Below are 26,809 nucleotides of genomic sequence, written 5' to 3' on the forward strand. Positions count from 1 at the left end.
AATGGCCCTAACCCTAACCCTAACCCTAACCCCTACCCTAACCCTAACCCTAACCCCTAACTGTAAACCTTTTCTGACAAGTTGCAGGATGTGTGCCGTTTCCGAAACAGGTTCTGCTGAGGACGAGAGCCATGAGATTTTCCTCCTATGGGCAAGCCCGTATCCCAGATCCTGTTGTGCCTGTGAATAGGCTGCAGGGGGACGGTGAAGACCAGCAACATCTTTCAGGGCTGCCACCTTCCGTGTGGGACAAGGAGCCGGGCGTGTGCCTTTTCGGGAAGAGGCTCTGCCGAGGACAAGAGCCATGATATGTTCCTCCTCTGGGCGTGCCCGGGTCCTGAATACTGTTGTGCCTTTGAATAGGCTGCAGGGGGACAGTGAAGACCAGCAAGATCTTTCAGGGCTGCCACCTTCCGTGTGGGACAAGGAGCCGGACGTGTGCCTGTTCGGAAAGAGGCTCTGCCGAGGACGAGAGCCATGAGATGTTCCTCCTCTGGGCAAGCCCATATCGCAGATCCTGTTGTGCCTGTGAATAGGCTGCAGGGGGACGGTGAAGAACAGCAACATCTTTCAGGGCTGCCAACTTCCGTGTGGGACAAGGAGCCGGACGTGTGCCTTTTCGGAATCGGGCTCTGCCGAGGAAGAGAGCCATGAGATGTTCCTCCTCTGGGCAAGCCCGGGTCCCAGATCCTGTTGTGCCTGTTAATAGGCTGCAGGGGGACGGTGAAGACCAGCATCAGCTTTCAGGGCTGCCACCTTCCGTGTGGGACAAGGAGCCGGACGTGTGCCTTTCCGGAATCAGGCTCTGCCGAGGACGAGAGCCATGAGATGTTCCTCCTCTGGGCAAGCCCGGGTCCTGAATCCTGTTGTGCCTGTGAATAGGCTGCAGGGGGACGGTGAAGACCAGCAACAGCTTTAAGGGCTGCCACCTTCCGTGTGGGACAAGGAGCCGGACGTGTGCCTTTCCGGAATCAGGCTCTGCCGAGGACGAGAGCCATGAGATGTTCCTCCTCTGGGCAAGCCCGGGTCCCAGATCCTGTTGTGCCTGTGAATAGGCTGCAGGGGGACGGTGTAGACCAGCAACATCCTTCAGGGTTGCCAAATTCTGTGTGGGACAAGGAGCCGGACATGTGCCTTTTCGGAAACAGGCCCTGCCGAGGACGAGAGCCATGAGATGTTCCTCCTCTGGGCAAGCCCGGGTCCCAGATCCTGTTGTGCCTGTGAATAGGCTGCAGGGGGACGGTGAAGACCAGCAAAAGCTTTCAGGGCTGCCACCTTCCGTGTGGGACAAGGAGCCGGACGTGTGCCTTTCCGGAATCAGGCTCTGCCGAGGACGAGAGACATGAGATGTTCCTCCTCTGGGAAAGCCCGGGTTCCAGATCCTGTTGTACCTGTGAATAGGCTGCAGGGGGACGGTGAAGACCAGCAACAGCTTTCAGGGCTGCCACCTTCCGTGTGGGACAAGGAGCCGGACGTGTGCCTTTTCGGAAACAGGCTCTGATGAGGAAGAGAGACTAACCCTGACCCTAACCCTAACCCTAACCCCTAACCCTAACCCTAAGCCCATCCCTAACGACCCTAACCCTAACCCTAACCCTAAGCCCTTAACACTAACCCTAACCCTAAACCCTAACCCTAACCCTAACTGTAACCCTAACCCTGACCCTATCTCCTAACTCTAACCCTAACCCTAACCCCTAACCCTAACCGTAACCCTAACCACCTAACGCTAACACTCACCCTAACACCTAACCCTAACCCTAATCCTAACCCCTAACCCTAACCCCTAACCCTAACCCTAACCCTGATGTACCCTAACCCTAACCCTAACCCTAACCCCTAACCCTAACCCTAACCCTAATGGCCCTAACCCTAACCCTAACCCTGATCCTAACCCTAACCCTAACCCTAACCCCTAACCCTAACCCTAACCCTAATGGCCCTAACCCTAACCCTAACCCTAACCCTAACCCCTACCCTAACCCTAACCCTAACCCCTAACTGTAAACCTTTTCTGACAAGTTGCAGGATGTGTGCCGTTTCTGAAACAGGTTCTGCTGAGGACGAGAGCCATGAGATTTTCCTCCTATGGGCAAGCCCGTATCCCAGATCCTGTTGTGCCTGTGAATAGGCTGCAGGGGGACGGTGAAGACCAGCAACATCTTTCAGGGCTGCCACCTTCCGTGTGGGACAAGGAGCCGGACGTGTGCCTTTTCGGGAAGAGGCTCTGCCGAGGACAAGAGCCATGATATGTTCCTCCTCTGGGCGTGCCCGGGTCCTGAATACTGTTGTGCCTTTGAATAGGCTGCAGGGGAACAGTGAAGACCAGCAAGATCTTTCAGGGCTGCCACCTTCCGTGTGGGACAAGGAGCCGGACGTGTGCCTGTTCGGAATCGGGCTCTGCCGAGGACGAGAGCCATGAGATGTTCCTCCTCTGGGCAAGCCCGCGTCCCAGATCCTGTTGTACCTGTGAATAGGCTGCAGGGGGACGGTGAAGACCAGCAACATCTTTCAGGGCTGCCACCTTCCGTGTGGGACAAGGAGCCGGACGTGTGCCTTTTCGGAATCGGGCTCTGCCGAGGAAGAGAGCCATGAGATGTTCCTCCTCTGGGCAAGCCCGGGTCCTGAATCCTGTTGTGCCTGTGAATAGGCTGCAGGGGGACGGTGAAGACCAGCAACAGCTTTAAGGGCTGCCACCTTCCGTGTGGGACAAGGAGCCGGACGTGTGCCTTTCCGGAATCAGGCTCTGCCGAGGACGAGAGCCATGAGATGTTCCTCCTCTGGGCAAGCCCGGGTCCCAGATCCTGTTGTGCCTGTGAATAGGCTGCAGGGGGACGGTGAAGACCAGCAACATCCTTCAGGGGTGCCAAATTCTGTGTGGGACAAGGAGCCGGACATGTGCCTTTTCGGAAACAGGCCCTGCCGAGGACGAGAGCCATGAGATGTTCCTCCTCTGGGCAAGCCCGGGTCCCAGATCCTGTTGTGCCTGTGAATAGGCTGCAGGGGGACGGTGAAGACCAGCAACAGCTTTCAGGGCTGCCACCTTCCGTGTGGGACAAGGAGCCGGACTTGTGCCTTTCCGGAATCAGGCTCTGCCGAGGACGAGAGACATGAGATGTTCCTCCTCTGGGAAAGCCCGGGTTCCAGATCCTGTTGTACCTGTGAATAGGCTGCAGGGGGACGGTGAAGACCAGCAACAGCTTTCAGGGCTGCCACCTTCCGTGTGGGACAAGGAGCCGGACGTGTGCCTTTTCGGAAACAGGCTCTGATGAGGAAGAGAGAGTAACCCTGACCCTAACCCTAACCCGAACCCCTAACCCTAACCCTAAGCCCATCCCTAACGACCCTAACCCTAACCCTAACCCTAAGCCCTTAACACTAACCCTAACCCTAAACCCTAATCCTAACCCTAACTGTAACCCTAACCCTGACCCTATCTCCTAACTCTAACCCTAACCCTAACCCCTAACCCTAACCGTAACCCTAACCACCTAACGCTAACACTCACCCTAACACCTAACCCTAACCCTAATCCTAACCCCTAACCCTAACCCCTAACCCTAACCCTAACCCTGATGTACCCTAACCCTAACCCTAACCCTAACCCCTAACCCTAACCCTAACCCTAATGGCCCTAACCCTAACCCTAACCCTGACCCTAACCCTAACCCTAACCCTAACCCTAACCCCTAACCCTAACCCTAACCCTAATGGCCCTAACCCTAACCCTAACCCTAACCCTAACCCCTACCCTAACCCTAACCCTAACCCCTAACTGTAAACCTTTTCTGACAAGTTGCAGGATGTGTGCCGTTTCCGAAACAGGTTCTGCTGAGGACGAGAGCCATGAGATTTTCCTCCTATGGGCAAGCCCTTATCCCAGATCCTGTTGTGCCTGTGAATAGGCTGCAGGGGGACGGTGAAGACCAGCAACAGCTTTCAGGGCTGCCACCTTCCGTGTGGGACAAGGAGCCGGACGTGTGCCTTTTCGGGAAGAGGCTCTGCCGAGGACAAGAGCCATGATATGTTCCTCCTCTGGGCGTGCCCGGGTCCTGAATACTGTTGTGCCTTTGAATAGGCTGCAGGGGGACAGTGAAGACCAGCAAGATCTTTCAGGGCTGCCACCTTCCGTGTGGGACAAGGAGCCGGACGTGTGCCTGTTCGGGAAGAGGCTCTGCCGAGGACGAGAGCCATGAGATGTTCCTCCTCTGGGCAAGCCCATATCCCAGATCCTGTTGTGCCTGTGAATAGGCTGCAGGGGGACGGTGAAGAACAGCAACATCTTTCAGGGCTGCCACCTTCCGTGTGGGGCAAGGAGCCGGACGTGTGCCTTTCTGGAATCAGGCTCTGCCGAGGACGAGAGCCATGAGATGTTCCTCCTCTGGGCAAGCCCGGGTCCCAGATCCTGTTGTGCCTGTGAATAGGCTGCAGGGGGACGGTGAAGACCAGCAACAGCTTTCCAGCCTGCCACCTTCCGTGTGGGACACGGAGCCGGACGTGTGCCTTTCCAGAATCAGGCACTGCCGAGGATGGGAGCCATGAGATGTTCCTCCTCTGGGCAAGCCCGGGTCCCAGATCCTGTTGTGCCTGTGAATAGGCTGCAGGGGGACGGTGAAGACCAGCAACAGCTTTCAGGGCTGCCACCTTCCGTGTGGGACAAGGAGCCGGACGTGTGCCTTTCCGGAATCAGGCTCTGCCGAGGACGAGAGCCATGAGATGTTCCTCATCTGGGCAAGCCCGGGTCCCAGATCCTGTTGTGCCTGTGAATAGGCTGCAGGGGGACGGTGAAGACCAGCAACAGCTTTCAGGGCTGCCACCTTCCGTGTGGGACAAGGAGCCGGACGTGTGCCTTTCCGGAATCAGGCTCTGCCGAGGACGAGAGCCATGAGATGTTCCTCCTCTGGGCAAGCCCGGGTCCTGAATCCTGTTGTGCCTGTGAATAGGCTGCAGGGGGACGGTGAAGACCAGCAACATCCTTCAGGGTTGCCAAATTCTGTGTGGGACAAGGAGCCGGACATGTGCCTTTTCGGAAACAGGCCCTGCCGAGGACGAGAGCCATGAGATGTTCCTCCTCTGGGCAAGCCCGGGTCCCAGATCCTGTTGTGCCTGTGAATAGGCTGCAGGGGGACGGTGAAGACCAGCAACAGCTTTCAGGGCTGCCACCTTCCGTGTGGGACAAGGAGCCGGACTTGTGCCTTTCCGGAATCAGGCTCTGCCGAGGACGAGAGACATGAGATGTTCCTCCTCTGGGAAAGCCCGGGTTCCAGATCCTGTTGTACCTGTGAATAGGCTGCAGGGGGACGGTGAAGACCAGCAACATCTTTCAGGGCTGCCACCTTCCGTGTGGGACAAGGAGCCGGACGTGTTCCTTTTCGGAAACAGGCTCTGATGAGGAAGAGAGACTAACCCTGACCCTAACCCTAACCCTAACCCCTAACCCTAACCCTAAGCCCATCCCTAACGACCCTAACCCTAACCCTAACCCTAAGCCCTTAACACTAACCCTAACCCTAAACCCTAACCCTAACCCTAACTGTAACCCTAACCCTGACCCTATCTCCTAACTCTAACCCTAACCCTAACCCCTAACCCTAACCGTAACCCTAACCACCTAACGCTAACACTCACCCTAACACCTAACCCTAACCCTAATCCTAACCCCTAACCCTAACCCCTAACCCTAACCCTAACCCTGATGTACCCTAACCCTAACCCTAACCCTAACCCCTAAACCTAACCCTAACCCTAATGGCCCTAACCCTAACCCTAACCCTGATCCTAACCCTAACCCTAACCCTAACCCCTAACCCTAACCCTAACCCTAATGGCCCTAACCCTAACCCTAACCCTAACCCTAACCCCTACCCTAACCCTAACCCTAACCCCTAACTGTAAACCTTTTCTGACAAGTTGCAGGATGTGTGCCGTTTCTGAAACAGGTTCTGCTGAGGACGAGAGCCATGAGATTTTCCTCCTATGGGCAAGCCCGTATCCCAGATCCTGTTGTGCCTGTGAATAGGCTGCAGGGGGACGGTGAAGACCAGCAACATCTTTCAGGGCTGCCACCTTCCGTGTGGGACAAGGAGCCGGACGTGTGCCTTTTCGGGAAGAGGCTCTGCCGAGGACAAGAGCCATGATATGTTCCTCCTCTGGGCGTGCCCGGGTCCTGAATACTGTTGTGCCTTTGAATAGGCTGCAGGGGAACAGTGAAGACCAGCAAGATCTTTCAGGGCTGCCACCTTCCGTGTGGGACAAGGAGCCGGACGTGTGCCTGTTCGGAATCGGGCTCTGCCGAGGACGAGAGCCATGAGATGTTCCTCCTCTGGGCAAGCCCGCGTCCCAGATCCTGTTGTACCTGTGAATAGGCTGCAGGGGGACGGTGAAGACCAGCAACATCCTTCAGGGGTGCCAAATTCTGTGTGGGACAAGGAGCCGGACATGTGCCTTTTCGGAAACAGGCCCTGCCGAGGACGAGAGCCATGAGATGTTCCTCCTCTGGGCAAGCCCGGGTCCCAGATCCTGTTGTGCCTGTGAATAGGCTGCAGGGGGACGGTGAAGACCAGCAACAGCTTTCAGGGCTGCCACCTTCCGTGTGGGACAAGGAGCCGGACTTGTGCCTTTCCGGAATCAGGCTCTGCCGAGGACGAGAGACAAGAGATGTTCCTCCTCTGGGAAAGCCCGGGTTCCAGATCCTGTTGTACCTGTGAATAGGCTGCAGGGGGACGGTGAAGACCAGCAACAGCTTTCAGGGCTGCCACCTTCCGTGTGGGACAAGGAGCCGGACGTGTGCCTTTTCGGAAACAGGCTCTGATGAGGAAGAGAGACTAACCCTGACCCTAACCCTAACCCTAACCCCTAACCCTAACCCTAAGCCCATCCCTAACGACCCTAACCCTAACCCTAACCCTAAGCCCTTAACACTAACCCTAACCCTAAACCCTAACCCTAACCCTAACTGTAACCCTAACCCTGACCCTATCTCCTAACTCTAACCCTAACCCTAACTCCTAACCCTAACCGTAACCCTAACCACCTAACGCTAACACTCACCCTAAAACCTAACCCTAACCCTAATCCTAACCCCTAACCCTAACCCCTAACCCTAACCCTAACCCTGATGTACCCTAACCCTAACCCTAACCCTAACCCCTAACCCTAACCCTAACCCTAATGGCCCTAACCCTAACCCTAACCCTGACCCTAACCCTAACCCTAACCCTAACCCTAACCCCTAACCCTAACCCTAACCCTAATGGCCCTAACCCTAACCCTAACCCTAACCCTAACCCCTACCCTAACCCTAACCCTAACCCCTAACTGTAAACCTTTTCTGACAAGTTGCAGGATGTGTGCCGTTTCCGAAACAGGTTCTGCTGAGGACGAGAGCCATGAGATTTTCCTCCTATGGGCAAGCCCGTATCCCAGATCCTGTTGTGCCTGTGAATAGGCTGCAGGGGGACGGTGAAGACCAGCAACATCTTTCAGGGCTGCCACCTTCTGTGTGGGACAAGGAGCCGGACGTGTGCCTTTTCGGGAAGAGGCTCTGCCGAGGACAAGAGCCATGATATGTTCCTCCTCTGGGCGTGCCCGGGTCCTGAATACTGTTGTGCCTTTGAATAGGCTGCAGGGGGACAGTGAAGACCAGCAAGATCTTTCAGGGCTGCCACCTGCCGTGTGGGACAAGGAGCCGGACGTGTGCCTGTTCGGAAAGAGGCTCTGCCGAGGACGAGAGCCATGAGATGTTCCTCCTCTGGGCAAGCCCATATCCCAGATCCTGTTGTGCCTGTGAATAGGCTGCAGGGGGACGGTGAAGAACAGCAACATCTTTCAGGTCTGCCACCTTCCGTGTGGGACAAGGAGCCGGACGTGTGCCTTTCTGGAATCAGGCTCTGCCGAGGACGAGAGCCATGAGATGTTCCTCCTCTGGGCAAGCCCGGGTCCCAGATCCTGTTGTGCCTGTGAATAGGCTGCAGGGGGACGGTGAAGACCAGCAACAGCTTTCCAGCCTGCCACCTTCCGTGTGGGACACGGAGCCGGACGTGTGCCTTTCCAGAATCAGGCACTGCCGAGGATGGGAGCCATGAGATGTTCCTCCTCTGGGCAAGCCCGGGTCCCAGATCCTGTTGTGCCTGTGAATAGGCTGCAGGGGGACGGTGAAGACCAGCAACAGCTTTCAGGGCTGCCACCTTCCGTGTGGGACAAGGAGCCGGACGTGTGCCTTTCCGGAATCAGGCTCTGCCGAGGACGAGAGCCATGAGATGTTCCTCCTCTGGGCAAGCCCGGGTCCCAGATCCTGTTGTGCCTGTGAATAGGCTGCAGGGGGACGGTGAAGACCAGCAACAGCTTTCAGGGCTGCCACCTTCCGTGTGGGACAAGGAGCCGGACGTGTGCCTTTCCGGAATCAGGCTCTGCCGAGGACGAGAGCCATGAGATGTTCCTCCTCTGGGCAAGCCCGGGTCCTGAATCCTGTTGTGCCTGTGAATAGGCTGCAGGGGGACGGTGAAGACCAGCAACATCCTTCAGGGTTGCCAAATTCTGTGTGGGACAAGGAGCCGGACATGTGCCTTTTCGGAAACAGGCCCTGCCGAGGACGAGAGCCATGAGATGTTCCTCCTCTGGGCAAGCCCGGGTCCCAGATCCTGTTGTGCCTGTGAATAGGCTGCAGGGGGACGGTGAAGACCAGCAACAGCTTTCAGGGCTGCCACCTTCCGTGTGGGACAAGGAGCCGGACTTGTGCCTTTCCGGAATCAGGCTCTGCCGAGGACGAGAGACATGAGATGTTCCTCCTCTGGGAAAGCCCGGGTTCCAGATCCTGTTGTACCTGTGAATAGGCTGCAGGGGGACGGTGAAGACCAGCAACATCTTTCAGGGCTGCCACCTTCCGTGTGGGACAAGGAGCCGGACGTGTTCCTTTTCGGAAACAGGCTCTGATGAGGAAGAGAGACTAACCCTAACCCTAACCCTAACCCTAACCCCTAACCCTAACCCTAAGCCCATCCCTAACGACCCTAACCCTAACCCTAACCCTAAGCCCTTAACACTAACCCTAACCCTAAACCCTAACCCTAACCCTAACTGTAACCCTAACCCTGACCCTATCTCCTAACTCTAACCCTAACCCTAACCCCTAACCCTAACCGTAACCCTAACCACCTAACGCTAACACTCACCCTAACACCTAACCCTAACCCTAATCCTAACCCCTAACCCTAACCCCTAACCCTAACCCTAACCCTGATGTACCCTAACCCTAACCCTAACCCTAACCCCTAACCCTAACCCTAACCCTAATGGCCCTAACCCTAACCCTAACCCTGATCCTAACCCTAACCCTAACCCTAACCCCTAACCCTAACCCTAACCCTAATGGCCCTAACCCTAACCCTAACCCTAACCCTAACCCCTACCCTAACCCTAACCCTAACCCCTAACTGTAAACCTTTTCTGACAAGTTGCAGGATGTGTGCCGTTTCCGAAACAGGTTCTGCTGAGGACGAGAGCCATGAGATTTTCCTCCTATGGGCAAGCCCGTATCCCAGATCCTGTTGTGCCTGTGAATAGGCTGCAGGGGGACGGTGAAGACCAGCAACATCTTTCAGGGCTGCCACCTTCCGTGTGGGACAAGGAGCCGGACGTGTGCCTTTTCGGGAAGAGGCTCTGCCGAGGACAAGAGCCATGATATGTTCCTCCTCTGGGCGTGCCCGGGTCCTGAATACTGTTGTGCCTTTGAATAGGCTGCAGGGGGACAGTGAAGACCAGCAAGATCTTTCAGGGCTGCCACCTGCCGTGTGGGACAAGGAGCTGGACGTGTGCCTGTTCGGAAAGAGGCTCTGCCGAGGACGAGAGCCATGAGATGTTCCTCCTCTGGGCAAGCCCATATCCCAGATCCTGTTGTGCCTGTGAATAGGCTGCAGGGGGACGGTGAAGAACAGCAACATCTTTCAGGTCTGCCACCTTCCGTGTGGGACAAGGAGCCGGACGTGTGCCTTTCTGGAATCAGGCTCTGCCGAGGACGAGAGCCATGAGATGTTCCTCCTCTGGGCAAGCCCGGGTCCCAGATCCTGTTGTGACTGTGAATAGGCTGCAGGGGGACGGTGAAGACCAGCAACAGCTTTCCAGCCTGCCACCTTCCGTGTGGGACACGGAGCCGGACGTGTGCCTTTCCAGAATCAGGCACTGCCGAGGATGGGAGCCATGAGATGTTCCTCCTCTGGGCAAGCCCGGGTCCCAGATCCTGTTGTGCCTGTGAATAGGCTGCAGGGGGACGGTGAAGACCAGCAACAGCTTTCAGGGCTGCCACCTTCCGTGTGGGACAAGGAGCCGGACGTGTGCCTTTCCGGAATCAGGCTCTGCCGAGGACGAGAGCCATGAGATGTTCCTCCTCTGGGCAAGCCCGGGTCCCAGATCCTGTTGTGCCTGTGAATAGGCTGCAGGGGGACGGTGAAGACCAGCAACAGCTTTCAGGGCTGCCACCTTCCGTGTGGGACAAGGAGCCGGACGTGTGCCTTTCCGGAATCAGGCTCTGCCGAGGACGAGAGCCATGAGATGTTCCTCCTCTGGGCAAGCCCGGGTCCTGAATCCTGTTGTGCCTGTGAATAGGCTGCAGGGGGACGGTGAAGACCAGCAACATCCTTCAGGGTTGCCAAATTCTGTGTGGGACAAGGAGCCGGACATGTGCCTTTTCGGAAACAGGCCCTGCCGAGGACGAGAGCCATGAGATGTTCCTCCTCTGGGCAAGCCCGGGTCCCAGATCCTGTTGTGCCTGTGAATAGGCTGCAGGGGGACGGTGAAGACCAGCAACAGCTTTCAGGGCTGCCACCTTCCGTGTGGGACAAGGAGCCGGACTTGTGCCTTTCCGGAATCAGGCTCTGCCGAGGACGAGAGACATGAGATGTTCCTCCTCTGGGAAAGCCCGGGTTCCAGATCCTGTTGTACCTGTGAATAGGCTGCAGGGGGACGGTGAAGACCAGCAACATCTTTCAGGGCTGCCACCTTCCGTGTGGGACAAGGAGCCGGACGTGTTCCTTTTCGGAAACAGGCTCTGATGAGGAAGAGAGACTAACCCTGACCCTAACCCTAACCCTAACCCCTAACCCTAACCCTAAGCCCATCCCTAACGACCCTAACCCTAACCCTAACCCTAAGCCCTTAACACTAACCCTAACCCTAAACCCTAACCCTAACCCTAACTGTAACCCTAACCCTGACCCTATCTCCTAACTCTAACCCTAACCCTAACTCCTAACCCTAACCGTAACCCTAACCACCTAACGCTAACACTCACCCTAAAACCTAACCCTAACCCTAATCCTAACCCCTAACCCTAACCCCTAACCCTAACCCTAACCCTGATGTACCCTAACCCTAACCCTAACCCTAACCCCTAACCCTAACCCTAACCCTAATGGCCCTAACCCTAACCCTAACCCTGACCCTAACCCTAACCCTAACCCTAACCCTAACCCCTAACCCTAACCCTAACCCTAATGGCCCTAACCCTAACCCTAACCCTAACCCTAACCCCTACCCTAACCCTAACCCTAACCCCTAACTGTAAACCTTTTCTGACAAGTTGCAGGATGTGTGCCGTTTCCGAAACAGGTTCTGCTGAGGACGAGAGCCATGAGATTTTCCTCCTATGGGCAAGCCCGTATCCCAGATCCTGTTGTGCCTGTGAATAGGCTGCAGGGGGACGGTGAAGACCAGCAACATCTTTCAGGGCTGCCACCTTCCGTGTGGGACAAGGAGCCGGACGTGTGCCTTTTCGGGAAGAGGCTCTGCCGAGGACAAGAGCCATGATATGTTCCTCCTCTGGGCGTGCCCGGGTCCTGAATACTGTTGTGCCTTTGAATAGGCTGCAGGGGGACAGTGAAGACCAGCAAGATCTTTCAGGGCTGCCACCTGCCGTGTGGGACAAGGAGCCGGACGTGTGCCTGTTCGGAAAGAGGCTCTGCCGAGGACGAGAGCCATGAGATGTTCCTCCTCTGGGCAAGCCCATATCCCAGATCCTGTTGTGCCTGTGAATAGGCTGCAGGGGGACGGTGAAGAACAGCAACATCTTTCAGGTCTGCCACCTTCCGTGTGGGACAAGGAGCCGGACGTGTGCCTTTCTGGAATCAGGCTCTGCCGAGGACGAGAGCCATGAGATGTTCCTCCTCTGGGCAAGCCCGGGTCCCAGATCCTGTTGTGACTGTGAATAGGCTGCAGGGGGACGGTGAAGACCAGCAACAGCTTTCCAGCCTGCCACCTTCCGTGTGGGACACGGAGCCGGACGTGTGCCTTTCCAGAATCAGGCACTGCCGAGGATGGGAGCCATGAGATGTTCCTCCTCTGGGCAAGCCCGGGTCCCAGATCCTGTTGTGCCTGTGAATAGGCTGCAGGGGGACGGTGAAGACCAGCAACAGCTTTCAGGGCTGCCACCTTCCGTGTGGGACAAGGAGCCGGACGTGTGCCTTTCCGGAATCAGGCTCTGCCGAGGACGAGAGCCATGAGATGTTCCTCCTCTGGGCAAGCCCGGGTCCCAGATCCTGTTGTGCCTGTGAATAGGCTGCAGGGGGACGGTGAAGACCAGCAACAGCTTTCAGGGCTGCCACCTTCCGTGTGGGACAAGGAGCCGGACGTGTGCCTTTTCGGAATCAGGCTCTGCCGAGGACGAGAGCCATGAGATGTTCCTCCTCTGGGCAAGCCCGGGTCCTGAATCCTGTTGTGCCTGTGAATAGGCTGCAGGGGGACGGTGAAGACCAGCAACATCCTTCAGGGTTGCCAAATTCTGTGTGGGACAAGGAGCCGGACATGTGCCTTTTCGGAAACAGGCCCTGCCGAGGACGAGAGCCATGAGATGTTCCTCCTCTGGGCAAGCCCGGGTCCCAGATCCTGTTGTGCCTGTGAATAGGCTGCAGGGGGACGGTGAAGACCAGCAACAGCTTTCAGGGCTGCCACCTTCCGTGTGGGACAAGGAGCCGGACTTGTGCCTTTCCGGAATCAGGCTCTGCCGAGGACGAGAGACATGAGATGTTCCTCCTCTGGGAAAGCCCGGGTTCCAGATCCTGTTGTACCTGTGAATAGGCTGCAGGGGGACGGTGAAGACCAGCAACATCTTTCAGGGCTGCCACCTTCCGTGTGGGACAAGGAGCCGGACGTGTTCCTTTTCGGAAACAGGCTCTGATGAGGAAGAGAGACTAACCCTGACCCTAACCCTAACCCTAACCCCTAACCCTAACCCTAAGCCCATCCCTAACGACCCTAACCCTAACCCTAACCCTAAGCCCTTAACACTAACCCTAACCCTAAACCCTAACCCTAACCCTAACTGTAACCCTAACCCTGACCCTATCTCCTAACTCTAACCCTAACCCTAACCCCTAACCCTAACCGTAACCCTAACCACCTAACGCTAACACTCACCCTAACACCTAACCCTAACCCTAATCCTAACCCCTAACCCTAACCCCTAACCCTAACCCTAACCCTGATGTACCCTAACCCTAACCCTAACCCTAACCCCTAACCCTAACCCTAACCCTAATGGCCCTAACCCTAACCCTAACCCTGATCCTAACCCTAACCCTAACCCTAACCCCTAACCCTAACCCTAACCCTAATGGCCCTAACCCTAACCCTAACCATAACCCTAACCCCTACCCTAACCCTAACCCTAACCCCTAACTGTAAACCTTTTCTGACAAGTTGCAGGATGTGTGCCGTTTCTGAAACAGGTTCTGCTGAGGACGAGAGCCATGAGATTTTCCTCCTATGGGCAAGCCCGTATCCCAGATCCTGTTGTGCCTGTGAATAGGCTGCAGGGGGACGGTGAAGACCAGCAACATCTTTCAGGGCTGCCACCTTCCGTGTGGGACAAGGAGCCGGACGTGTGCCTTTTCGGGAAGAGGCTCTGCCGAGGACAAGAGCCATGATATGTTCCTCCTCTGGGCGTGCCCGGGTCCTGAATACTGTTGTGCCTTTGAATAGGCTGCAGGGGAACAGTGAAGACCAGCAAGATCTTTCAGGGCTGCCACCTTCCGTGTGGGACAAGGAGCCGGACGTGTGCCTGTTCGGAATTGGGCTCTGCCGAGGACGAGAGCCATGAGATGTTCCTCCTCTGGGCAAGCCCGCGTCCCAGATCCTGTTGTACCTGTGAATAGGCTGCAGGGGGACGGTGAAGACCAGCAACATCTTTCAGGGCTGCCACCTTCCGTGTGGGACAAGGAGCCGGACATGTGCCTTTTCGGAATCGGGCTCTGCCGAGGAAGAGAGCCATGAGATGTTCCTCCTCTGGGCAAGCCCGGGTCCCAGATCCTGTTGTGCCTGTGAATAGGCTGAAGGGGGACGGTGAAGACCAGCAACAGCTTTCAGGGCTGCCACCTTCCGTGTGGGACAAGGAGCCGGACGTGTGCCTTTCCGGAATCAGGCTCTGCCGAGGACGAGAGCCATGAGATGTTCCTCCTCTGGGCAAGCCCGGGTCCTGAATCCTGTTGTGCCTGTGAATAGGCTGCAGGGGGACGGTGAAGACCAGCAACATCTTTCCGGCCTGCCACCTTCCGTGTGGGACAAGGAGCCGGACGTGTGCCTTTCCGGAATCAGGCTCTGCCGAGGACGAGAGCCATGAGATGTTCCTCCTCTGGGCAAGCCCGGGTCCCAGATCCTGTTGTGCCTGTGAATAGGCTGCAGGGGGACGGTGAAGACCAGCAACATCCTTCAGGGGTGCCAAATTCTGTGTGGGACAAGGAGCCGGACATGTGCCTTTTCGGAAACAGGCCCTGCCGAGGACGAGAGCCATGAGATGTTCCTCCTCTGGGCAAGCCCGGGTCCCAGATCCTGTTGTGCCTGTGAATAGGCTGCAGGGGGACGGTGAAGACCAGCAACAGCTTTCAGGGCTGCCACCTTCCGTGTGGGACAAGGAGCCGGACTTGTGCCTTTCCGGAATCAGGCTCTGCCGAGGACGAGAGACATGAGATGTTCCTCCTCTGGGAAAGCCCGGGTTCCAGATCCTGTTGTACCTGTGAATAGGCTGCAGGGGGACGGTGAAGACCAGCAACAGCTTTCAGGGCTGCCACCTTCCGTGTGGGACAAGGAGCCGGACGTGTGCCTTTTCGGAAACAGGCTCTGATGAGGAAGAGAGACTAACCCTGACCCTAACCCTAACCCTAACCCCTAACCCTAACCCTAAGCCCATCCCTAACGACCCTAACCCTAACCCTAACCCTAAGCCCTTAACACTAACTCTAACCCTAAACCCTAACCCTAACCCTAACTGTAACCCTAACCCTGACCCTATCTCCTAACTCTAACCCTAACCCTAACTCCTAACCCTAACCGTAACCCTAACCACCTAACGCTAACACTCACCCTAAAACCTAACCCTAACCCTAATCCTAACCCCTAACCCTAACCCCTAACCCTAACCCTAACCCTGATGTACCCTAACCCTAACCCTAACCCTAACCCCTAACCCTAACCCTAACCCTAATGGCCCTAACCCTAACCCTAACCCTGACCCTAACCCTAACCCTAACCCTAACCCTAACCCCTAACCCTAACCCTAACCCTAATGGCCCTAACCCTAACCCTAACCCTAACCCTAACCCCTACCCTAACCCTAACCCTAACCCCTAACTGTAAACCTTTTCTGACAAGTTGCAGGATGTGTGCCGTTTCCGAAACAGGTTCTGCTGAGGACGAGAGCCATGAGATTTTCCTCCTATGGGCAAGCCCGTATCCCAGATCCTGTTGTGCCTGTGAATAGGCTGCAGGGGGACGGTGAAGACCAGCAACATCTTTCAGGGCTGCCACCTTCCGTGTGGGACAAGGAGCCGGACGTGTGCCTTTTCGGGAAGAGGCTCTGCCGAGGACAAGAGCCATGATATGTTCCTCCTCTGGGCGTGCCCGGGTCCTGAATACTGTTGTGCCTTTGAATAGGCTGCAGGGGGACAGTGAAGACCAGCAAGATCTTTCAGGGCTGCCACCTGCCGTGTGGGACAAGGAGCCGGACGTGTGCCTGTTCGGAAAGAGGCTCTGCCGAGGACGAGAGCCATGAGATGTTCCTCCTCTGGGCAAGCCCATATCCCAGATCCTGTTGTGCCTGTGAATAGGCTGCAGGGGGACGGTGAAGAACAGCAACATCTTTCAGGTCTGCCACCTTCCGTGTGGGACAAGGAGCCGGACGTGTGCCTTTCTGGAATCAGGCTCTGCCGAGGACGAGAGCCATGAGATGTTCCTCCTCTGGGCAAGCCCGGGTCCCAGATCCTGTTGTGCCTGTGAATAGGCTGCAGGGGGACGGTGAAGACCAGCAACAGCTTTCCAGCCTGCCACCTTCCGTGTGGGACACGGAGCCGGACGTGTGCCTTTCCAGAATCAGGCACTGCCGAGGATGGGAGCCATGAGATGTTCCTCCTCTGGGCAAGCCCGGGTCCCAGATCCTGTTGTGCCTGTGAATAGGCTGCAGGGGGACGGTGAAGACCAGCAACAGCTTTCAGGGCTGCCACCTTCCGTGTGGGACAAGGAGCCGGACGTGTGCCTTTCCAGAATCAGACTCTGCCGAGGACGAGAGCCATGAGATGTTCCTCCTCTGGGCAAGCCCGGGTCCCAGATCCTGTTGTGCCTGTGAATAGGCTGCAGGGGGACGGTGAAGACCAGCAACATCCTTCAGGGGTGCCAAATTCTGTGTGGGACAAGGAGCCGGACATGTGCCTTTTCGGAAGCAGGCCCTGCCGAGGACGAGAGCCATGAGATGTTCCTCGTCTGGGCAAGCCCGGGTCCCAGATCCTGTTGTGCCTGTGAATAGGCTGCAAGGGGACGGTGAAGACCAGCAACAGCTTTCAGGGCTGCCACCTTCCGTGTGGGACAAGGAGCCGGACTTGTGCCTTTCCGGAATCAGGCTCTGCCGAGGACGAGAGACATGAGATGTTCCTCCTCTGGGAAAGCCCGGGTTCCAGATCCTGTTGTACCTGTGAATAGGCTGCAGGGGGACGGTGAAGACCAGCAACAGCTTTCAGGGCTGCCACCTTCCGTGTGGGACAAGGAGCCGGACGTGTGCCTTTTCGGAAACAGGCTCTGATGAGGAAGAGAGACTAACCCTGACCCTAACCCTAACCCTAACCCCTAACCCTAACCCTAAGCCCATCCCTAACGACCCTAACCCTAACCCTAACCCTAAGCCCTTAACACTAACCCTAACCCTAAACCCTAACCCTAACCCTAACTGTAACCCTAACCCTGACCCTATCTCCTAACTCTAACCCTAACCCTAACCCCTAACCCTAACCGTAACCCTAACCACCTAATGCTAACACTCACCCTAACACCTAACCCTAACCCTAATCCTAACCCCTAACCCTAACCCCTAACCCTAACCCTAACCCTAATGGACCCTAACCCTAATGGCCCTAACCCTAACCCTAACCCTGACCCTAACGCTAACCCTAAGCCTAACCCTAACCCCCTAACCCTAACCCTAACCCCTAACCCTAACCCTAACCCAAACCCCAACCCTAACCCTAACCTTAACCCCTAACTGTAAAACTTTTCTGACAAGTTGCAGGATGTGTGCCGTTTCCGAAACAGGTTCTGCTGAGGACGAGAGCCATGAGATTTTCCTCCTCTGGGCAAGCCCATATCCCAGATCCTGTTGTGCCTGTGAATAGGCTGCAGGGGGACGGTGAAGAACAGCAACATCTTTCAGGGCTGCCACCTTCCGTGTGGGGCAAGGAGCCGGACGTGTGCCTTTCTGGAATCAGGCTCTGCCGAGGACGAGAGCCATGAGATGTTCCTCCTCTGGGCAAGCCCGGGTCCCAGATCCTGTTGTGCCTGTGAATAGGCTGCAGGGGGACGGTGAAGACCAGCAACAGCTTTCAGGGCTGCCACCTTCCGTGTGGGACACGGAGCCGGACGTGTGCCTTTCCAGAATCAGGCACTGCCGAGGATGGGAGCCATGAGATGTTCCTCCTCTGGGCAAGCCCGGGTCCCAGATCCTGTTGTGCCTGTGAATAGGCTGCAGGGGGACGGTGAAGACCAGCAACAGCTTTCCAGCCTGCCACCTTCCGTGTGGGACAAGGAGCCGGACGTGTGCCTTTCCGGAATCAGGCTCTGCCGAGGACGAGAGCCATGAGATGTTCCTCCTCTGGGCAAGCCCGGGTCCCAGATCCTGTTGTGCCTGTGAATAGGCTGCAGGGGGACGGTGAAGACCAGCAACAGCTTTCAGGGCTGCCACCTTCCGTGTGGGACAAGGAGCCGGACGTGTGCCTTTTCGGGAAGAGGCTCTGCAGAGGACAAGAGCAATGATATGTTCCTCCTCTGGGCAAGCCCGGGTCCTGAATCCTGTTGTACCTGTGAATAGGCTGCAGGGGGACGGTGAAGACCAGCAAAAGCTTTCAGGGCTGCCACCTTCCGTGTGGGACAAGGAGCCGGACTTGTGCCTTTCCGGAATCAGGCTCTGCCGAGTACGAGAGACATGAGATGTTCCTCCTCTGGGCAAGCCCGGGTCACAGATCCTGTTGTACCTGTGAAAAAGCTGCAGGGGGACGGTGAAGACCAGCAACAGCTTTCAGGGCTGCCACCTTCAGTGTGGGACAAGGAGCCGGACGTGTGCCTTTTCGGAAACAGGCTCTGATGAGGACGAGAGACTAACCCTGACCCTAACCCTAACCCTAAGCCCTAACCCTAACTCTAAGCCCATTCCTAACGACGCTAACCCTAACCCTAACCTTAAGCCCTTAACACTAACCCTAACCCTAAACCCTAACCCTGACCCTAACTGTAACCCTAACCTGGACCCTATCTCCTAAATCTAACCCTAACCCTAACCCCTAACCCTAACCGTAACCCTAACCACCTAACGCTAACACTCACCCTAACACCTAACCCTAACCCTAATCCTAACCCCTAACCCTAACCCCTAACCCTAACCCTAACCCTAATGGACCCTAACCCTAATGGCCCTAACCCTAACCCTAACCCTGACCCTAACCCTAACCCTAAGCCTAACCCTAACCCCCTAACCCTAACCCTAACCCCTAACACTAACCCTAACCCTAACCCCAACCCTAACCCTAACCCTAACCCCTAACTGCAAACCTTTTCTGACAAGTTGCAGGATGTGTGCCGTTTCCGAAACAGGTTCTGCTGAGGACGAGAGCCATGAGATTTTCCTCCTCTGGGCAAGCCCGTATCCCAGATCCTGTTGTGCCTGTGAATAGGCTGCAGGGGGACGGTGAAGACCAGCAACATCTTTCAGGGCTGCCACCTTCCGTGTGGGACAAGGAGCCGGACGTGTGCCTTTCCGGAATCAGGCTCTGCCGAGGACGAGAGCCATGAGATGTTCCTCCTCTGGGCAAGCCCGGGTCCCAGATCCTGTTGTGCCTGTGAATAGGCTGCAGGGGGACGGTGAAGACCAGCAACAGCTTTCAGGGCTGCCACCTTCCGTGTGGGACAAGGAGCCGGACGTGTGCCTTCTCGGAATCAGGCTCTGCCGAGGACGAGAGCCATGAGATGTTCCTCCTCTGGGCAAGCCCGGGTCCCAGATCCTGTCGTACCTGTGAATAGGCTGCAGGGGAACGGTCAAGACCAGCAACAGCTTTCAGGGCTGCCACCTTCCTTGTGGGACAAGGAGCCGGACGTGTGCCTTTTCGGAATCGGGCTCTGCCGAGGAAGAGAGCCATGAGATGTTCCTCCTCTGGGCAAGCCCGGGTCCTGAATCCTGTTGTGCCTGTGAATAGGCTGCAGGGGGACGGTGAAGACCAGCAACATCTTTCAGGGCTGCCACCTTCCGTGTGGGACAAGGAGCCGGACGTGTGCCTTTTCGGAAACAGGCCCTGCCGAGGACGAGAGACTAACCCTGACCCTAACCCTAACCCTAACCCCTAACCCTAACCCTAAGCCCATCCCTAACGACCCTAACCCTAACCCTAACCCTAAGCCCTTAACACTAACCCTAACCCTAAACCCTAACCCTGACCCTAACTGTAACCCTAACCCGGACCCTATCTCCTAACTCTAACCCTAACCCTATTCCCAAACCCTAACCATAACCCTAACCACCTAACCCTAACACTAACCCTAACACCTAACCCTAACCCTAATCCTAACCCCTAACCCTAACCCCTAACCCTAACCCTAACCCTAATGGACCCTAACCCTAATGGCCCTAAACCTAACCCTAACCCTGACCCTAACCCTAACCCTAAGCCTAACCCTAACCCCCTAACCCTAACCCTAACCCCAACCCTAACCCTAACCCTAACCCCTAACTGTAAACCTCTTCTGACAAGTTGCAGGATGTGTGCCGTTTCCGAAACAGGTTCTGCTGAGGACGAGAGCCATGAGATTTTCCTCCTCTGGGCAACCCGGGTCCCAGATCCTGTTGTGCCTGTGAATAGGCTGCAGGGGGATGGTGAAGACCAGCAACAGCTTTCAGGGCTGCCACCTTCCGTGTGGGACAAGGAGCCGGACGTGTGCCTTTTAGGAAAGAGCCCCTGCCGAGGACGAGAGCCATGAGATGTTCCTCCTCTGGGCAAGCCCGGGTCCCAGATCCTGTTGTGCCTGTGAATAGGCTGCAGGGGGACGGTGAAGACCAGCAACAGCTTTCACGGCTGCCACCTTCCGTGTGGGACAAGGAGCCGGACGTGTGCCTTTTCGGGAAGAGGCTCTGCAGAGGACAAGAGCAATGATATGTTCCTCCTCTGGGCAAGCCCGGGTCCTGAATCCTGTTGTACCTGTGAATAGGCTGCAGGGGGACGGTGAAGACCAGCAAAAGCTTTCAGGGCTGCCACCTTCCGTGTGGGACAAGGAGCCGGACTTGTGCCTTTCCGGAATCAGGCTCTGCCGAGTACGAGAGACATGAGATGTTCCTCCTCTGGGCAAGCCCGGGTCACAGATCCTGTTGTACCTGTGAAAAAGCTGCAGGGGGACGGTGAAGACCAGCAACAGCTTTCAGGGCTGCCACCTTCAGTGTGGGACAAGGAGCCGGACGTGTGCCTTTTCGGAAACAGGCTCTGATGAGGACGAGAGACTAACCCTGACCCTAACCCTAACCCTAAGCCCTAACCCTAACTCTAAGCCCATTCCTAACGACCCTAACCCTAACCCTAACCTTAAGCCCTTAACACTAACCCTAACCCTAAACCCTAACCCTGACCCTAACTGTAACCCTAACCTGGACCCTATCTCCTAAATCTAACCCTAACCCTAACCCCTAACCCTAACCGTAACCCTAACCACCTAACGCTAACACTCACCCTAACACCTAACCCTAACCCTAATCCTAACCCCTAACCCTAACCCCTAACCCTAACCCTAACCCTAAAGGACCCTAACCCTAATGGCCCTAACCCTAACCCTAACCCTGACCCTAACCCTAACCCTAAGCCTAACCCTAACCCCCTAACCCTAACCCTAACCCCTAACACTAACCCTAACCCTAACCCCAACCCTAACCCTAACCCTAACCCCTAACTGCAAACCTTTTCTGACAAGTTGCAGGATGTGTGCCGTTTCCGAAACAGGTTCTGCTGAGGACGAGAGCCATGAGATTTTCCTCCTCTGGGCAAGCCCGTATCCCAGATCCTGTTGTGCCTGTGAATAGGCTGCAGGGGGACGGTGAAGACCAGCAACATCTTTCAGGGCTGCCACCTTCCGTGTGGGACAAGGAGCCGGACGTGTGCCTTTCCGGAATCAGGCTCTGCCGAGGACGAGAGCCATGAGATGTTCCTCCTCTGGGCAAGCCCGGGTCCCAGATCCTGTTGTGCCTGTGAATAGGCTGCAGGGGGACGGTGAAGACCAGCAACAGCTTTCAGGGCTGCCACCTTCCGTGTGGGACAAGGAGCCGGACGTGTGCCTTCTCGGAATCAGGCTCTGCCGAGGACGAGAGCCATGAGATGTTCCTCCTCTGGGCAAGCCCGGGTCCCAGATCCTGTCGTACCTGTGAATAGGCTGCAGGGGAACGGTCAAGACCAGCAACAGCTTTCAGGGCTGCCACCTTCCTTGTGGGACAAGGAGCCGGACGTGTGCCTTTTCGGAATCGGGCTCTGCCGAGGAAGAGAGCCATGAGATGTTCCTCCTCTGGGCAAGCCCGGGTCCTGAATCCTGTTGTGCCTGTGAATAGGCTGCAGGGGGACGGTGAAGACCAGCAACATCTTTCAGGGCTGCCACCTTCCGTGTGGGACAAGGAGCCAGACGTGTGCCTTTTCGGAAACAGGCCCTGCCGAGGACGAGAGACTAACCCTGACCCTAACCCTAACCCTAACCCCTAACCCTAACCCTAAGCCCATCCCTAACGACCCTAACCCTAACCCTAACCCTAAGCCCTTAACACTAACCCTAACCCTAAACCCTAACCCTGACCCTAACTGTAACCCTAACCCGGACCCTATCTCCTAACTCTAACCCTAACCCTATTCCCAAACCCTAACCATAACCCTAACCACCTAACGCTAACACTAACCCTAACACCTAACCCTAACCCTAATCCTAACCCCTAACCCTAACCCCTAACCCTAACCCTAACCCTAATGGACCCTAACCCTAATGGCCCTAAACCTAACCCTAACCCTGACCCTAACCCTAACCCTAAGCCTAACCCTAACCCCCTAACCCTAACCCTAACCCCAACCCTAACCCTAACCCTAACCCCTAACTGTAAACCTCTTCTGACAAGTTGCAGGATGTGTGCCGTTTCCGAAACAGGTTCTGCTGAGGACGAGAGCCATGAGATTTTCCTCCTCTGGGCAACCCGGGTCCCAGATCCTGTTGTGCCTGTGAATAGGCTGCAGGGGGATGGTGAAGACCAGCAACAGCTTTCAGGGCTGCCACCTTCCGTGTGGGACAAGGAGCCGGACGTGTGCCTTTTAGGAAAGAGCCCCTGCCGAGGACGAGAGCCATGAGATGTTCCTCCTCTGGGCAAGCCCGGGTCCCAGATCCTGTTGTGCCTGTGAATAGGCTGCAGGGGGACGGTGAAGACCAGCAACAGCTTTCAGGGCTGCCACCTTCCGTGTGGGACAAGGAGCCGGACGTGTGCCTTTCCGGAATCAGGCTCTGCCGAGGACGAGAGCCATGAGATGTTCCTCCTCTGGGCAAGCCCGGGTCCCAGATCCTGTTGTGCCTGTGAATAGGCTGCAGGGGGACGGTGAAGACCAGCAACAGCTTTCAGGGCTGCCACCTTCCGTGTGGGACAAGGAGCCGGACGTGTGCCTTTTCGGGAAGAGGCTCTGCAGAGGACAAGAGCAATGATATGTTCCTCCTCTGGGCAAGCCCGGGTCCTGAATCCTGTTGTACCTGTGAATAGGCTGCAGGGGGACGGTGAAGACCAGCAAAAGCTTTCAGGGCTGCCACCTTCCGTGTGGGTCAAGGAGCCGGACTTGTGCCTTTCCGGAATCAGGCTCTGCCGAGTACGAGAGACATGAGATGTTCCTCCTCTGGGCAAGCCCGGGTCACAGATCCTGTTGTACCTGTGAAAAAGCTGCAGGGGGACGGTGAAGACCAGCAACAGCTTTCAGGGCTGCCACCTTCAGTGTGGGACAAGGAGCCGGACGTGTGCCTTTTCGGAAACAGGCTCTGATGAGGACGAGAGACTAACCCTGACCCTAACCCTAACCCTAAGCCCTAACCCTAACTCTAAGCCCATTCCTAACGACCCTAACCCTAACCCTAACCTTAAGCCCTTAACACTAACTCTAACCCTAAACCCTAACCCTGACCCTAACTGTAACCCTAACCTGGACCCTATCTCCTAACTCTAACCCTAACCCTAACCCCTAACCCTAACCGTAACCCTAACCACCTAACGCTAACACTCACCCTAACACCTAACCCTAACCCTAATCCTAACCCCTAACCCTAACCCCTAACCCTAACCCTAACCCTAATGGACCCTAACCCTAATGGCCCTAACCCTAACCCTAACCCTGACCCTAACCCTAACCCTAAGCCTAACCCTAACCCCCTAACCCTAACCCTAACCCCTAACACTAACCCTAACCCTAACCCCAACCCTAACCCTAACCCTAACCCCTAACTGCAAACCTTTTCTGACAAGTTGCAGGATGTGTGCCGTTTCCGAAACAGGTTCTGCTGAGGACGAGAGCCATGAGATTTTCCTCCTCTGGGCAAGCCCGTATCCCAGATCCTGTTGTGCCTGTGAATAGGCTGCAGGGGGACGGTGAAGACCAGCAACATCTTTCAGGGCTGCCACCTTCCGTGTGGGACAAGGAGCCGGACGTGTGCCTTTCCGGAATCAGGCTCTGCCGAGGACGAGAGCCATGAGATGTTCCTCCTCTGGGCAAGCCCGGGTCCCAGATCCTGTTGTGCCTGTGAATAGGCTGCAGGGGGACGGTGAAGACCAGCAACAGCTTTCAGGGCTGCCACCTTCCGTGTGGGACAAGGAGCCGGACGTGTGCCTTTCCGGAATCAGGCTCTGCCGAGGACGAGAGCCATGAGATGTTCCTCCTCTGGGCAAGCCCGGGTCCCAGATCCTGTCGTACCTGTGAATAGGCTGCAGGGGAACGGTCAAGACCAGCAACATCTTTCAGGGCTGCCACCTTCCGTGTGGGACAAGGAGCCAGACGTGTGCCTTTTCGGAAACAGGCCCTGCCGAGGACGAGAGACTAACCCTGACCCTAACCCTAACCCTAACCCCTAACCCTAACCCTAAGCCCATCCCTAACGACCCTAACCCTAACCCTAACCCTAAGCCCTTAACACTAACCCTAACCCTAAACCCTAACCCTGACCCTAACTGTAACCCTAACCCGGACCCTATCTCCTAACTCTAACCCTAACCCTATTCCCAAACCCTAACCATAACCCTAACCACCTAACGCTAACACTAACCCTAACACCTAACCCTAACCCTAATCCTAACCCCTAACCCTAACCCCTAACCCTAACCCTAACCCTAATGGACCCTAACCCTAATGGCCCTAAACCTAACCCTAACCCTGACCCTAACCCTAACCCTAAGCCTAACCCTAACCCCCTAACCCTAACCCTAACCCCAACCCTAACCCTAACCCTAACCCCTAACTGTAAACCTCTTCTGACAAGTTGCAGGATGTGTGCCGTTTCCGAAACAGGTTCTGCTGAGGACGAGAGCCATGAGATTTTCCTCCTCTGGGCAACCCGGGTCCCAGATCCTGTTGTGCCTGTGAATAGGCTGCAGGGGGATGGTGAAGACCAGCAACAGCTTTCAGGGCTGCCACCTTCCGTGTGGGACAAGGAGCCGGACGTGTGCCTTTTAGGAAAGAGCCCCTGCCGAGGACGAGAGCCATGAGATGTTCCTCCTCTGGGCAAGCCCGGGTCCCAGATCCTGTTGTGCCTGTGAATAGGCTGCAGGGGGACGGTGAAGACCAGCAACAGCTTTCAGGGCTGCCACCTTCCGTGTGGGACAAGGAGCCGGACGTGTGCCTTTCCGGAATCAGGCTCTGCCGAGGACGAGAGCCATGAGATGTTCCTCCTCTGGGCAAGCCCGGGTCCCAGATCCTGTTGTGCCTGTGAATAGGCTGCAGGGGGACGGTGAAGACCAGCAACAGCTTTCAGGGCTGCCACCTTCCGTGTGGGACAAGGAGCCGGACGTGTGCCTTTTCGGGAAGAGGCTCTGCAGAGGACAAGAGCAATGATATGTTCCTCCTCTGGGCAAGCCCGGGTCCTGAATCCTGTTGTACCTGTGAATAGGCTGCAGGGGGACGGTGAAGACCAGCAAAAGCTTTCAGGGCTGCCACCTTCCGTGTGGGACAAGGAGCCGGACTTGTGCCTTTCCGGAATCAGGCTCTGCCGAGTACGAGAGACATGAGATGTTCCTCCTCTGGGCAAGCCCGGGTCACAGATCCTGTTGTACCTGTGAAAAAGCTGCAGGGGGACGGTGAAGACCAGCAACAGCTTTCAGGGCTGCCACCTTCAGTGTGGGACAAGGAGCCGGACGTGTGCCTTTTCGGAAACAGGCTCTGATGAGGACGAGAGACTAACCCTGACCCTAACCCTAACCCTAAGCCCTAACCCTAACTCTAAGCCCATTCCTAACGACCCTAACCCTAACCCTAACCTTAAGCCCTTAACACTAACTCTAACCCTAAACCCTAACCCTGACCCTAACTGTAACCCTAACCTGGACCCTATCTCCTAACTCTAACCCTAACCCTAACCCCTAACCCTAACCGTAACCCTAACCACCTAACGCTAACACTCACCCTAACACCTAACCCTAACCCTAATCCTAACCCCTAACCCTAACCCCTAACCCTAACCCTAACCCTAATGGACCCTAACCCTAATGGCCCTAACCCTAACCCTAACCCTGACCCTAACCCTAACCCTAAGCCTAACCCTAACCCCCTAACCCTAACCCTAACCCCTAACACTAACCCTAACCCTAACCCTGACCCTAACCCTAACCCTAACCCCTAACTGCAAACCTTTTCTGACAAGTTGCAGGATGTGTGCCGTTTCCGAAACAGGTTCTGCTGAGGACGAGAGCCATGAGATTTTCCTCCTCTGGGCAAGCCCGTATCCCAGATCCTGTTGTGCCTGTGAATAGGCTGCAGGGGGACGGTGAAGACCAGCAACATCTTTCAGGGCTGCCACCTTCCGTGTGGGACAAGGAGCCGGACGTGTGCCTTTCCGGAATCAGGCTCTGCCGAGGACGAGAGCCATGAGATGTTCCTCCTCTGGGCAAGCCCGGGTCCCAGATCCTGTTGTGCCTGTGAATAGGCTGCAGGGGGACGGTGAAGACCAGCAACAGCTTTCAGGGCTGCCACCTTCCGTGTGGGACAAGGAGCCGGACGTGTGCCTTTCCGGAATCAGGCTCTGCCGAGGACGAGAGCCATGAGAT

Source organism: Accipiter gentilis, unplaced genomic scaffold, assembly GCF_929443795.1.
Source record: "Accipiter gentilis unplaced genomic scaffold, bAccGen1.1, whole genome shotgun sequence".
NCBI lineage: Eukaryota > Metazoa > Chordata > Aves > Accipitriformes > Accipitridae > Astur > Astur gentilis.